At 47.5% G+C, this 14,491-nt stretch overlaps 1 protein-coding gene across 1 annotated transcript in view; it reads left to right on the top strand.

Annotated features, from left to right (window-relative positions):
- LOC144601267 (uncharacterized) overlaps window positions 1-8,828 on the top strand; it is a 39,817-nt gene extending 30,989 nt beyond the window's left edge. Inside the window, exon 4 of the transcript XR_013548279.1 lies at window positions 7,676-8,828. The gene's annotated coding sequence lies outside the window, so the exon portion shown is untranslated. The remainder of the gene's footprint in view (window positions 1-7,675) is intronic.
- The last annotated feature ends 5,663 nt before the right edge of the window (window positions 8,829-14,491 follow it).

Raw genomic sequence — 14,491 nt, 5'->3', positions numbered from 1 at the left:
ATTTTCTATGTTTCTATGCTGCCTGACCCGCTGAATTACTCCAGCACTTTGTGTCTATCTTTGGTATAAACCAGCATCTGCAGTTCTTTGTTTCTACAGGATGCCATGACCGTCCCTTATCTATCTGCACATAGCCTGTATCCCTCCATTCCCTACATATCCATGTGCCTATCCAAACCTCTTTTAAATGCCACTAACATATTTGCCTCCACCACCATCTCTGACAGCATATTCCTGGCACCCACCGCTCTGTGAATAAAAACCTGTACCTGCCCATCTCCTTTAAACGTTGCCCCTCTCACCTTAAAGGTAGGCCCTCTGGTATCCTTGGAAAAAGTCTCTGACTGTCTACCCGACCTATGCCTCTCATAATTTTATATACTTCTATCAGTTCTCCCTGCACCCTCTGGTGTTCCAGTTAAAACAATTCAAGTCTGTCCAACCCTGTAGCTAAAACCCTCTAATCCAGGCATCATTCTGGTAAACCTCCTCCACACGCTTTCTAAAGCCTCCATATTCTTGCTGTACGGTGGCGCAGCGGTAGAGTTGCTGCCTTACAGCGAATGCAGCGCCGGAGACTCAGGTTCAATCCTGACTACGGGCGCCGTCAGTACGGAGTTTGTACGTTCTCCCCGTGACCTGCGTGGGTTTTCTCCGAGATCTTCGGTTTCCTCCCACACTCTAAAGACGTACAGGTATGTAGGTTAATTGGCTGGGCAAATGTAAAAAAAAAAAAAATTTGTCCCTAGTGTGTGTAGGATAGTCCCTGGGCGGCGCGGCCCCTCAATGTTCTAAATTCTAAAATAACTAAATTGCAAGATGAGTCATCTTGGTCGACGTGCTTGGAGTTGGGCTGAATAGCGTTTCTGTGCCGTACGACTATGTGAGTGTACGAGTGAAAGATGGTATTGAGAGAGTGTCTCAATACCATTGCCCGCTGTAAATATGGCCTCTATCTGTCGTCATTCTGGCTCCGTACCCGAGATGAGTGAACTGCCAGCCCGACTAAATTATTCAAAACTGTTGTAATATTCCATGTTTCTGTTAAAACAAAATCAAAGCCCCAAAAAAATCAGCTGAAAGGAAGAGAATAGCGCAGTAGCTGGAGGAGGGAGAGGTAATTTGAATTTGTAATGGAGGAGGATGAGAAAGTAATATGTTTCTCAATGGTGTGAGTTCTTCCAGCAGACATATGCTAAATCTCTTATAATGAAAGAATGTGCCAATGTCAATTACACAACTTTGAAGTGGTTGGAGGCAATGTTTTAGCACATTTTTGAAATTATTGCATAAAGACTTCCATCAACACAACTCATAAATATGAAAAGGAAAGTGAGATTACATTATAAATTTGAACAATATGAATGTCCTTTGCCGGGTGCAAAGGCAGTTTCCCAAGAACATTCATCAAATGGGCCATATTTCAAAAATTTACATAGTGATTTAGTTGCAGACGTGAAATTCTCTTCCTGACTGCTTTGATCGCAAGGAGAGAGGTGACCCCTTCGCTGAAAGTCCTGCCTTTTAGATTCCTTTCAGAGCGTTTCAGAGCACTTTGCAGCCAATGTGATACTTTTGACTTTCGCTTACTGGGTCATTGCGAACCGTGCCATTTTGTACAAGGCAAACATGTTCATGGACCAGGCATCTACCCCCGGGTGGATATCGTGTAAAACCCCTTCTCATTGAAGATCTGCAAGCTTCTTTTAAGTGGAAAAGCTCAGAGGGGCATAGGCAAGGTGAATGCACAAAGTCTTCTTTCCCAGGGTAAGGGAATCAAGAACTAGATGGTGTAGGCTTAAGGTGAGAGGGGAAAGATTTAGAGACATAGAGTTATACAGCAGGGAAACAGGCCCTTTGGCCCAACCTGCCCATGCTGACCAACATGCCTCATCTGCACTAGTCCCACCTGCCTGCATTTGGCCTTTATCCCTCTAGACCTATCCTATTCATGTACATGTCTAAACGTTGTGATAGTACCTGCTTCAACTATGGCAGTTCGTTCCATACACCCATCACCCTCTGTGTAAAAAGGTTACCCCTCTGGTTCCTATTAAAACCTCCCCCCCTCATCTTAAACCTGTCATCTGGTTCTCGATTCCCCTCCTCTGGTTAAAAGACTGAAAGACTAAGCGTTTACCCAATCTCTTCCTCTCATGATTTTATACACCTCAAGAAGATCATCCCTCATCCTCCTGCGCTCCAAGGAGTAAAGGCCTCTATAGAGTGGATATGGAGAGGATGTTTCCACTGGTGGGGGAGTCTAGGACCAGAGGCCATAGCCTGAAATAGAATGAAAAGATGTACCTTTAGAAAGGAGATGAGGAGGAATTTCTTTAGTCAGAGGGTGGTGAATCCGTGAAATTCATTGCCACAGAAGGCGGCGGAGGCCATCAATGGATATTTTTATGGTGAAGATTAACAGATTCTGATTAGTAAAGTTGTCAAAAGTTTTGGGGAGAAGGCAGGAGAATGGTGTTGAGAGGGAAAGATTGATAAGCAACGATTGAATGGTGGAGTAGACTTGATGGGCCGAATGGGCTATAAGTTATAGGAGCAGAAATAGCCTAAACATTCGGAATAGCATTAAAAATTCGGAATGTGAACTGTTACTGTGACTACTCTCCGACTCCAAGCACCTGGTAAATCTCCTCTGCACCCAAACCTCCAACAATGTGGTGGCCAGATATGCTCACCACACTCCAAACGTGGCCTCATCAATGAGTTAAAAAGCTGGACCAAGACATCCCTACTATTCTACACCATGGCCAATGAAAGCAAGTATCTCCTCAGGCTTCACCACCATGTCTACTTGTGTTGCCACCTTTAGAGATCCATTGTCCATCTGGACTTCAATCCTCCCCAGAGCCCGGTCTGTTTTTTTGCATCCGTATTGAGTTGAGATAGAGCCAAGGATAAACAGGTGGGCCGAAGGGCCTGTTTCTGTGCTGTATCTCCAAAGTAAAGTAAAGTCGAAGCAGACAGACGAGGCGGCAGCAGACAGGTAGAGAGAGGAGCAGGAATGTTACCCATCGGGAGATGAGTCAATTTTCAAGGACAATATAACAGAATTTTTTAATCTCTTAAACATGGATAAGTTAGTGGGAGACTGACAGCTGATCAATCAGGCAGACAAACGGTGCAGAGAACAGACGGTTTGCTGGGGGACTGAGTGGGATAATGTAATATTCTAATAGAATTCAAACACTCTTTAAACTAACAGGACTAACAACTCTATCACGTCATGCAAGAGAGATTATGAGACACTGTACGTACAATGCAGAATCAGATCATATCATAAAACAACCCATGCTGTTCACACAATTAGAGGGCAGGTCGCTAGTTAGCTCATTATCCAAGCATTTTGTTTGTATCTTTCCATTGTGTCATTTTTTTATTTGCCTGCTTCACATTTGCCCGCAGCTAGCTGGATCTGGGATTGTTTTAACTATCTCCACCAAGTCTGGGCCATTGTTCTGTCCTGTCTCAGAAGGGCGTGGGCCCGAAGCCCACATGGTGAGAGAGACCTTACTCCAGAAGAGGACCATTTGTCACACAAACCAACCTCCCCTCCATTGACTTCATCTACACCTCACGCTGCTTGGGCAAGGCCTCCAGCATAATCAGGGGCCACTCTCACCCCGTGCAAGTTGGGCGGAAGGGTCTGTTTCCATGCTGTATGAGTCATAGACTCATACCTAGACTCTATGACTGTGAGGAGGTCCCCCCTCCAAACCATCACCAGAACCCAGCAACAAACCAAAACATCAGAAGAAGGTTGTCAAGCGAGCCAAGAAGGGTCCCGACCGGAAACATCATCAGTTCATTCCCTCCACAGATGCAGCCTGACCCACTATGTTCCGCCAGTACTTTGTGTTTTGCTTAAGACTCCAGCATCTGCTGTCTCTTGTGTCTCCATTTCCCAAACATCAACCTGAAACAGTAAAGAAAAAGGACACAAAGTACTTGCGGGTCAGGCAGCATCTCCGGAGAACATGGATAGGTGAATCAGTCTGAAGAAGGGTCCCAACACAAAACATCACCTATTCACGTTCTCCAGAGATGCTGTCTGACCCGCTGAGTTTCTCCAGCACTTTGTGTGTTACTCAAGATTCCAGCATCTGCAGTTCCTTGTGTCACCAAGACCTCCCGTGGCAGGAGCTGAGGGGGACATTCCCAGTCAGATCCTTCCTGGACTGCCAGAGTCCCTCTTAAATCTCTCCCCTCTCACCTCAAGCCTGTGCCCTCTAGTTTTAGAATCCTCTACCCTAGGGAAAAAGGACGGTGAGCATTCACTTTATCCATGCCCCCCATGATATGTAATGAACTGGATTTGATAAGGGAACTCAAGGTAAAGGAACCATTAGGAGGTAACATGATACGTTTTATTCTGCAATTTGAGAGGGAGAAGGTGAAATCGGATGCGTCGGTATTGCAGTTGAGCAAAGGGGTCTACGGAGACACGAGAGAGGAGCTGGCCAGAGTTGATTGGAAAGGGGTGACGGTGGAACGGCAATGGCAGGAATTTCAGGGGATAACCCAGAAGATGCAGGATCTCTTCATTCCATAAAGGAAGAAAGATTCTAGGGGGAGAAAGGGGCGATCGTGGCTGACAAGGGAAGTCAAGGATAGTATAAAACTAAAAGAGAAGCCGTATAACATAGCAAAGATTAGTGGGAAGCCAGAGGATTGGGAAACTTTTAAAGAACAACAGAAGGTAACTCAAAAGGCAATAAGGGGAGAAAAGATGAAATACGAAGGTAAGCTAGCCAATAATATAAAAGAGGACAGCAAGAGTTTCTTCAGTTATATAAAGAGTAAGAAAGAGGCAAGAGTGGGCGTTCGACTGCTGGAGAATGATGGAGGAGAAGTGATAATGGGGAATAAAGAAATGGCAGAGGAGTTGAATTATCTTTTTGCATCAGTCTTCACAGTGGAAGACACCAGCAACGTGTATGAAATTCAAGAGAGTCAAGGGGTGGAAGTTGTTGGAAGGCTATTATTAGAGAGAAGGTGCTTGGGAAGCTGAAAGGGCTGAAGGTGGACAGGTCACCTGGACCAGACTGCACCCTGGGGTTCTGAAAGAGATTGTGGAGGCATTGACAGTGATATTCCAAAAATCACAGACAAAGGAGCGTCAGTAGATGTTCTTTACATAGATTTTCAGAAAGCCTTTGATAAGGTGCCATATTTTGAAGGAAGACGAGAGCCCAAGGTATCAAAGGGCAGATACTAGCATGGATAGCAGGTTGGCTGGATGGCAGAAGACAAAGAGTGGCAATAAAGGGGGCTTTTTCTAGTTGGCTGCCAGTGACTAGTTCCACAGGGGTCAGTGCTGGGGCCGCTACTCTTGTATATTAATGATTTGGACGAGGGGATTGAAGACTTTGTGGCCATGTTTGCAGATGACACGAAAATAGGTGGAAGGGCAGGTAGTGTAGAGAAAGCAGGTACTCTGCAGAAGGACTTGGACAGGTTGGGAGAGTGAGCAGAGAAGTGGCAGATAGAATATAGTGTTACAAAGTGTGGAGTCATGCATTTTGGCAGCAGGAATAAAGGCGTAGACTATTTTCTAAATGGGGAGAGAATCCAGAAATTGGAGGTGCAAAGGAACTTAGGAGTGCTGGTGCAGGATTCCCAAAATATTAAGTTCATCTGCAAATCGAATCGGTAGTAAAGAAAGCAAACTCAATGCTAGCATTTATTTCAAGAAGGCTTGTATACAAAAACAGGGATGTAATGCTGAGGCTCTATAAGGCGCTGGTAAGGCCACATTTGGAATATTGTGAGCAATTTTGGGCACCATATCTGAGGAAGGATGTGCTGGCTCTGGAGAGGGTCCAGAGGAGTTTTACAAAAATGATCCCAGGAATGAGTAGGTTAACCTATGATGTGCATTTGTTGGCACTTGCCGTGTACTTGCTGGAGTTTAGAAGAATGAGGGGGGATCTCATTGAAAAATACAGAATAGTGAAAGGCTTGGATCGAGTGGATGTGGAGAGGATGTTTCCACTAGTGGGAGAGTCTAGGACGAGAGGTCATGGACTCAGAATTAAAGGACGTTCTTTTAGGAAGGAGATGAGGAGAAATTTATTTAGTCAGAGGGTGATAAATCTGTGGAATTATTTGCCACAGAAGGCTGTGGAGGCCGTCGGTAGATATTTTTAAGGCAGAGATAGATAGATTCTTGATTAATACAAGTGTCAGAGGTCATGGGGAGAAGGCAGAATGGAGTAAGGAGGCAGATATAGATCAGCCATGATTGAATCGCGGAGTAGACGATGGGCTGAATGGCCTAATTCTACTCCTATCATTTCTGACCTTATGATCTTGTACACCTCAACAATGTCACCCCTCAGCCTCCTACACTCCAATGAAAACAATCCCAGCCAATCCAACCTCTCTCTGTCACTCAAGTCCACAAGCCCAGGTAACATCCCAGTGAATCTCTTCTGCAACCTCTCCAACTCAATGGCATCCTCCCTATATCTGGGCAATCAGAACTGCACACAGAACTCCAAGTGTGGTCACACCAACGACTTGTACAGCTGCATCATGATGTCCCAACTTTTGTACTCTACACCCTTCCCAATGAAGGCAAACATGCCAAACACATTCTTCACCACCCTGTCCACCTGAATGGATGAATGATACTTTATTATCACATTTGACATGTCACAGTGAGATGCTTTGTTTTGCATACACAAGGTATGCAAAGAGTCGACAAAGTTACAAAGTATTACATTTAGTCCCTAATGGTCCCCCTCTGTTCTTGGCGGCCCCCACACACCAGGTCCCCCTCTGTTCTTGGCGGCCCCCACACACCAGGTCCCCCTGTGTTCTTGGCGGCCCCTACACACTGGGTCCCCCTGTGTTCTTGTTGCCCCCCACACGTCGGGTCCTCCTGTGTTCTTGTTGGCCCCCACACGTCGAGCCCCCCCTGTGTTCTTGTTGGTCCCCAGACGCCGAGCCCCCCCCCCGTGTTCTTGTTGGCCCCCACATGCCGAGCCCCCCCTGTGTTCTTGTTGGCCCCTACACACCAGGCCCACCTGTGTTCTCTGTGTCTTCACCCTAGGCCGGGTCCCCATTTATTCTCGGCGGCCCTCCACTTTGAGGGGAGCCGTGCACCTGGACTCACAGTCCCATGCTAGGGGAGCAGAAGCAACCGGCGTGTATTTGAAAAGCGCCTTTGATGGCCTCAAGCCTATCACGGCTGTGCGGAAATGATCGGAATGGCAGCTCATCCTCTCGGCTTCTGACAGACACTGTTGGGCCGTCAGATGATGCATCCTCTACCCTTGTCCGCACGGCGAGAGAGAGAGAGAGAGAGAGAGAGCTTCTGATTAACTCTGCACATCCTTGTAGGCAGGAACCCATTACAAAATATCTCCAGGCACCTGCCTGATGTGTAAAGGTTTTATTGAAATAAAATATAGAAACATTCTGTCACTCGTGCTGCTGCCTGTATTAATAATTACGCATCTCATGAGAGTGAGTTATAAGATGCTTTTAACATCAGCTTCAAGTGAGCTTTGTAGAATAACAAGAAGGTTTCATCAGTTATTACCCTGCCGACTCTTGTATCTTCCCTTGTCATTTCGCTACTTATAGTATAATGTTGAATATATTTGCACCTTTCATCTCCTGACTCTGTTTCTGGGAGCTTGCTGTGCAGATATCGATCGATGTCTTCGGCATGTTGACCACTGATCAATCGGACTCCTGCAGTAGAGAGCACACTAACCGGTTGCATCGAGGCCTGGTTCAGTAACTCGATCGCCCAGGAATGAAGGAGACTACAGAGAGTGGTGGACACTGCCCGGTCCATCACGGGTACTGACCTCCCCACCATTGAAGGGATCTACAGGAGACACTGCCTCAAAAAGGCAGCCAATATCAAAGACCCACACCACCCTGGCCACGCTCTCATCTCACTGCTACTAGTGGGAAGAAGGAGCCTGAAAACCGTGACCACCAGGTTCAAGAACAGCTTCTTCCCAGCAAGCTATCTTTAATAAAACCCTGTATCTGTGCACTGTGGATGGCTTGATTGTAATCATGTATAGCCTTTCTGCTGACTCTATAACATGCAACCAAAAGAGCTTTTCACTGTACCTCAGTACACGTGAGAATAAACTTAACTAAACCATCATGCTCTTGAACACCGCACAACACTAACCTCAGCAACCTGGACCGCGGCCTGGAAGAAGGAGCCCACCAAGCCAGCCCCTGCTCGCCCACCGAAGACTAGAGACAGGGAGGATGGAGCTGGCTCCGATGACGGCCGCGACGGACAAGGAGCGAGGCCGGCAGGAGAGGAGAAGGAATCAGGTTTGGCTTATTGAGCCCTCGAGGTCAGTTGCGAGAGGCACCCTCGGGAAACAAGGGTGGACGGGCGAGGAGAGGGAGTTTCGCTGGTCGATCCACACGTCCAAGGGAAGGGAATGGCTAGAGGGCCGCAGCAGCCTGGGGCTTGCCTGGATCGGGACCTGCTCATACAACTAGAGCATTGACTGGGACTCTGAAAATGGTGTCAAAACTTGGTGTTTCTTGCACATGGGATAAGTAGACTATTTCTGTGCACTTGAAAATTGGGGCTGTGCTTAGGTACGGCAATATTCTACTGGATTACTCTATTAACTGTTTACTTTCCCCGTACATTCAACCTCCCAAAGTGCAACACCTCACTTCTCACACTTCTCATCTCACGCACGGCGCCAGAGTTGCTGCCTCACGGCGCCAGACACCCGGATCAATCCTGACTACAGGTGCTGTCTGTACAGAGTTTGTACATTGTCCCCGTGACCGCGTGGGTTTTGTCCGGGTGCTCCTTCCACACTTCAAAGTTGTGCAGGTTTGTTGGTTAATTGGCTTAGGTGAAATTGCAATATTGTCCCTAGTGTTTAGGATAGTGCTAGTGTACGGGATGATCGCGGGTCGGCGCGGACTCGGTGGGCCGAAGGGCCTGTTTCTGCACTGTATATCTAGTCTGAAACAATCTCACACCTCATCCCTCCTCACATTAAACTCCATCCTGACTCTCGCCCCGCATTCTTGATGACAATCCTGCTTTCCTGAGGCCGCGGGTGTTTTCAGGAAGGGCCGTATTTTGTAGGCCGTCGATGAGCGAAGATGATGGATGGTGCCACAGTCGGTGTGGACACGCTGGTTAATATCGGCCGTTCTTTATGAATCCCTGCAGAACGACCAGGGAAACCTGAGACGCATTTTGTCTTTAACGTTTGGGTATCAAACATGAGAAAAGTTTATTTACAACTTCATGGCTGTGGCTTTAAACTTCTGACACATTTGTTGGGTAGATTTACTAACTGGTCATTAACTGGCTGTTGTTTTCGGCACCTTAATCCAGGAATATTGCTCACACTTCCTCCTGGGGTCAATTCGTAAAGACATCAAACAGGGCTAAGACTCACAATCAACCCTCGACGCCTCCATACCTTTAGACTTTAGACTTGAGAGAAACAGTATGGAAACAGGCCCTTCGGCCCACCGAGTCGGTGCTGACCAGTGATCAACCCGTACACTAGCACTATCCTGCACACGAGAGACAATTTACAATTGGTTTGCATGATGGTCTGGGCTGCGTTCTACAATTCGCTGCAATTTCTTGGATCGAGCTGTTCCTAAATCAAGCTGTGATGCATCGCTATGAGGGCAGTGAGGAGCGTAATTATGGTCGCTGTGCTTGCATTGGACGCATTCACGGAGCTGCCTTTGTCCCACAAATGTGGGTGCATCATCTGTTGGCAGGAACTTCTGCCTGTTTCTGTCACCCCCCAACCCCCCACCTCCTGGTCCTGTGTGGAACCCTCTCTGGGAGTTTGCAGGCATCTGGTGATTCACAAATCAGATGCAACCTGTTTAGGGGCGGCACAGTGGTGAGGCGGTAGAGTTGCTGCCTTACAGCGCCAGAGACCCGGGTTCGATCCTGACTACGGGTGCTGTCTGTATGGACTTCGAACATTCTCCCCGTGAATGCATGGGTTTTCTCTGGGTGCTCCGGTTTCCTTCCACACTCGAAAGACGTTCAGGTTTGTCGGTTAATTGGCTTCTGTAAAATTGCAAATTGTCCCTAGCGTGTGCAGGGTAGAACTATTGTGAACGGGTGATCGCTGGTCGGCGCGGACTAGGTGGGCCGAAGGCCCCATTTCCGCGCTGTATCTCTAAACTAAACTAAACTATACTGTGCAAGCCCTGGATCAGATAACTAGGGACACACAGATAGACCAGGGCTTAGTAACGCCCTCCTGAACCAAACTGACTAAACCTGTCTCGTTCAAACCCGGGACAGGAAGCAGCTTGGGCCTAAGCCTTGGCTTTAGGAGCAGGTCAGAGGGTAACCCAGCGGAGACAGATGAAGACAAGGCTCCCGCAGCCCCCAGCCTCTCTCAGCTGTTCTCATCTTTTTTCCCCATCGCTGCTTCAAATAAATGCTAAAGTGTTCATTTTGCTTCAGGGTTTAAAATAAACTGGATTAGCATTCGGGAGACAGGTGACAGGACGAGAGGTGGTTGACAGCAAGGTCTGGCTGGGCAGGATGAATGTAGGCACAAGAGAGGCCAGGGCCTGGAGGGAGGAGGGGCCTGGGCCTAGTGGGGCGAAGTAGGCCCCAGAGAGGCCTGGGACTGGAAAGGGGGAGTAGGCCCCAATGAAGCCTGGGACTGCAGTGTGGAAATAAGCACCAGTGCACCAGTGCTTAGGATAATAGTAGGCCCAGGTCAGGCTTGGGACCTTCAGGGTAGAAGAAGGCCTTCTCCTCCCTGCACCCGTGGTGAGCTTATCCACCTGTCAACCCACCTCCAATAAACTAATTCAGGCTTATCCGGGCTAACCCCAGAGCTACACTCTTCAACACTGGAACCTTCCACGGATCTCTCCAGCACCATCTCAGGAACCCTCCCATCATTCATGGTGCAGGGAGCAGTAGAGTCGCTATCTTACAGTGCTTGCAGCGCCGGAGACCTGGGTTCAAACCCGACTATGGGTTTTTTCCGAGAACTTCGTTTTCCTCCCACACTCCAACGACGTACAGGTTTGTAGGTTAATTGCCTTGATATAAATGTAAACTGTCCCTAGTTGTGTAGGATAATGTTAATGTGCAGAGATCGCTGGTCAGTGCGGATTCGGTGGGCCGAAGGGCCTGTTTCCGCGCTGTATCTCTAAACAATAGTAAACTAAACTGAATGCACAGTTAACTGCAATGAGTGTCTCACCTCCTGCCAACCTCCGATCTTCCTACCAGCTACGAGTAAGAGCAGGATGAAGCTCTCTCCGTTATCAGGGTGAGTGCATCTCCAACACCCCTCAGGAAGTTCACACCATCTAGTGGACTCTATTGTCCTTAAGTCATTAGGTTGGAAAGGGTGCAGATGAGATTCACCAGGATGTCACCTGGGCTTCAGGCTTGAGTTTTAGACTTTAGATTTTAGGGATACATCACAGAAACAGGCCCTTTTCGCACACCGAATCTGCGCCGACCAGCAATGCAAATTAACCTACAAACCCGCAAGTCTTTGGAGCATGGGGGGAAACCGGAGCACCCGGAGTAAACAGACGGAGAAAACATCACAGGGAGAACGTACAAGCTCCGTAAAGAAAGCACCCATGGTCAGGATCTAACCCGGATCTCTGCCACTGTAAGGCAGCAACTCTACCGCTCCACCACTGTGCTGCCCAGAGTTATAGGGAGAGGCTGGATAGGCTGAGACTTTTTGTTTGGAGTGTAGGAGGTTGCGGGGTGACCTCGTTTAGGTGGACAAGATCATGAGGAGCCTGGATAAATGCATAGAGTTATACAGTGTGGAAACAGGCCCTTCGCCCCAACTTGCCCACGCCGACTAACATCCCTCATCTACACTGGTCCCATCTGCCTACGTTTGGCCCATATCCCTCTAAACATTTCCTATCCATTTACCTGTCCAAATGTTTTTTAAACGTGTGATAGTACCTATGAACGCTCACAGTCTTTTTCACAAGAGGACACAGGCTTAAGGTGAGAAGGGAGACTTTAAAGAGGGTCCTCAGAGGAACTTTTCCACATGGAAGTTAGTCCATATCTGGAACGAGTTGTCAGAGAAAGCTACAGTAGCAGACACAATTACAACATTTAAAAGACATTTGGACAGATGTGTGTGGATAGGAAGAGTTTAGAGGGATATGGGCTTAATGTGGACAAATGGGACTGGCTTTAATGGGGTATCTCGTTCAGCACGGAGTTGGGCTGAAGAGCCTTTTTCCATGCTCTATGACTCTATGACCACGAGGATCACAGAACTTCCTCCCAGGCAGCCCTCTCTGAGCTTCTCAGCAGAAGGGCAGCTGCTCAAGCAGACCGCGCGCCCCATCCTCCCAAGGGGCAATGGTCTTGCCAGTAACATTCGGATCCCATGAATGGAATGGAAACAGTGCAGCCAGTGCAAAGGGCCGGCCTGAGTCGTACGTAATTTACAACGTCAAACTCAGTAAGTCTGTAACTGCAAATGGGTCACAGACTGTGTGCGTGTGGGCGTGTGTGTGTGTTTGCCTGTGCGTATGTGTCTGTGTGTATTTGTGTGTGTGTTTCTGTGTGTGTTTCTATGTGTGTTAGTGTGTGTGTTTGTGAGTGTGTCTGTCTGTGTGTGCGTGTTTGTGTATTTGTGTGTCACTGTGTGAGCGTGTGTGGGTATGTGTGAGCATGTGTGTGTTTTGTGCATGTGTCCGTGTGTGTTTGCGGGCATGTGTGTGTGTGCGTGCGTACGCACATACATGTTTTTATGTGTGTGTGCATGCGTTTGTGTACATTGATCTGTGTTATTCAGGCAACCAAATGGCCACGGGAGTGTAACTAGAGGGGAAGGAGTTGTGTGATAATTAACTCATGAGACCAGAGCAAATTTTGAAATAATCTGTTGTTAAATAGATAGACAAGATAACATGTAGGAAGGAAAGCAGACAATATGTAGTGCGGTGGCTTTGTATAAAGTGTGCTTCAGACAGATTATTTACAAAGCCCCAAGCCACTCACCACTGACTGAACACAGAACCGCACAGCAACAGAAAAGTTGTCCTCAGCTTCCTATTACACCTTTCCCCTCTCACCTTAAACCTGTGTCCCCTGGTTCATTGGAACACCTTTCACCCTCTGAAGGTGTTCACAGCACAGGAATGAGCCCTTCGACCCACAATTCCAGCATCTGCAGTTACTTGTCTCTCCGGCATTTGATCTCGTCGTGCGAAGTGCCTGCAGGATACTTTGCAGCACTGAAGGTGCCACAGTATATCAATGGAGAAGCTGTTGCCTTGTGAGGAGCTAATAAGCCATTGGCACAGAATTCAACCCTGGCACCCCCTCCCTTCACCAACTAACCTCCTGACTGGATTCCTGATAAATCTTTCATGACATCTCCACACACACATCCAACATTTATGAAATTGCATCCTTGTGCTGTCACAGTTTTATAAAATTCATCAGCTGGAGGTTTCATTGCCATTGTTAGGTTCTCATTTTGCAGAGACAGTCCTTTGAGTGAATCACCAGGACATACAGCCGTGAAACATGCCATTCATACCATCAAGCCTGTGCTGGGACATAAGTCTGGGACACAAAGGCTGCAGGGAAAATGCTGGGAACTATAGGCCGGTGAGCTTAACATCTGTAGTCGGAAAGTTACTGGAGAGTATTCTGAGGGATAGGATATACAGACATTTGGCTGGACAAGGGCTGAGTAGGGATAATCAGTATTGTCTTGTACGTGGGAAATCGTGTCTCACCAATCTGATTGAGTTTTTTGAAGACGTGACCAAAAAGGTTGATGAGGGCAGAGCTGTAGACGTTGTATACATGGATTTCAGTAAGACATTCGACAATGTTCTGCATGGTAGGCTGCTCTGGAAGGTTAGTTCGCATGGGATCCAAGGAGAGATAGCTGAATGGATAGCAAATTGGCTCCATGGAAGGAAGCAGATGGTGACGGTGGAAGGTTGCTTCTCAGACTGGAGGCCTATGACGAGTGGTGTGCCTCAGGGTTCGGTGCTGGGCCCGTTACTGTTTGTCATCTACATCAATGATCTGGATGAGAACAGACAGGGCAAGATTAGCGAGTTTACTAATGATACAAAGGTGAGTGGTTTTGCAGATAGTGAAGATGGTTGTAAAAGATTGCAGCAGGATCTGGATCGATTGGCCATGTGGGCGGAGGAATGGTTGATGGAATTTAATACAGAGGTATTATGTATTAATAATGTATTAATAATTGCAAGATGCAATTTGAGGTGTTGCATTTTGGGAAGCCTAACATGGCCAGGACCTATACAGTAAATGGTAGGATTCTGGGGAGTGTTGTAGAGCAGATGGATCTAGGAGTGCAGGTGCATAGTTCCTTGAAGGTTGGGAGGATAAGGTGGTCAGAAAGGCTTTTGGCACAGAAGTTGGGAGGTTACGTTGCAGTTGTAGAAGACGTTAGTGAGTCCGCATTTAGAGTATTGTGTTCAG

Source organism: Rhinoraja longicauda, chromosome 16 (assembly GCF_053455715.1).
Source record: "Rhinoraja longicauda isolate Sanriku21f chromosome 16, sRhiLon1.1, whole genome shotgun sequence".
Lineage (NCBI taxonomy): Eukaryota > Metazoa > Chordata > Chondrichthyes > Rajiformes > Arhynchobatidae > Rhinoraja > Rhinoraja longicauda.
This window is presented reverse-complemented; position numbering and strand designations above follow the sequence as displayed.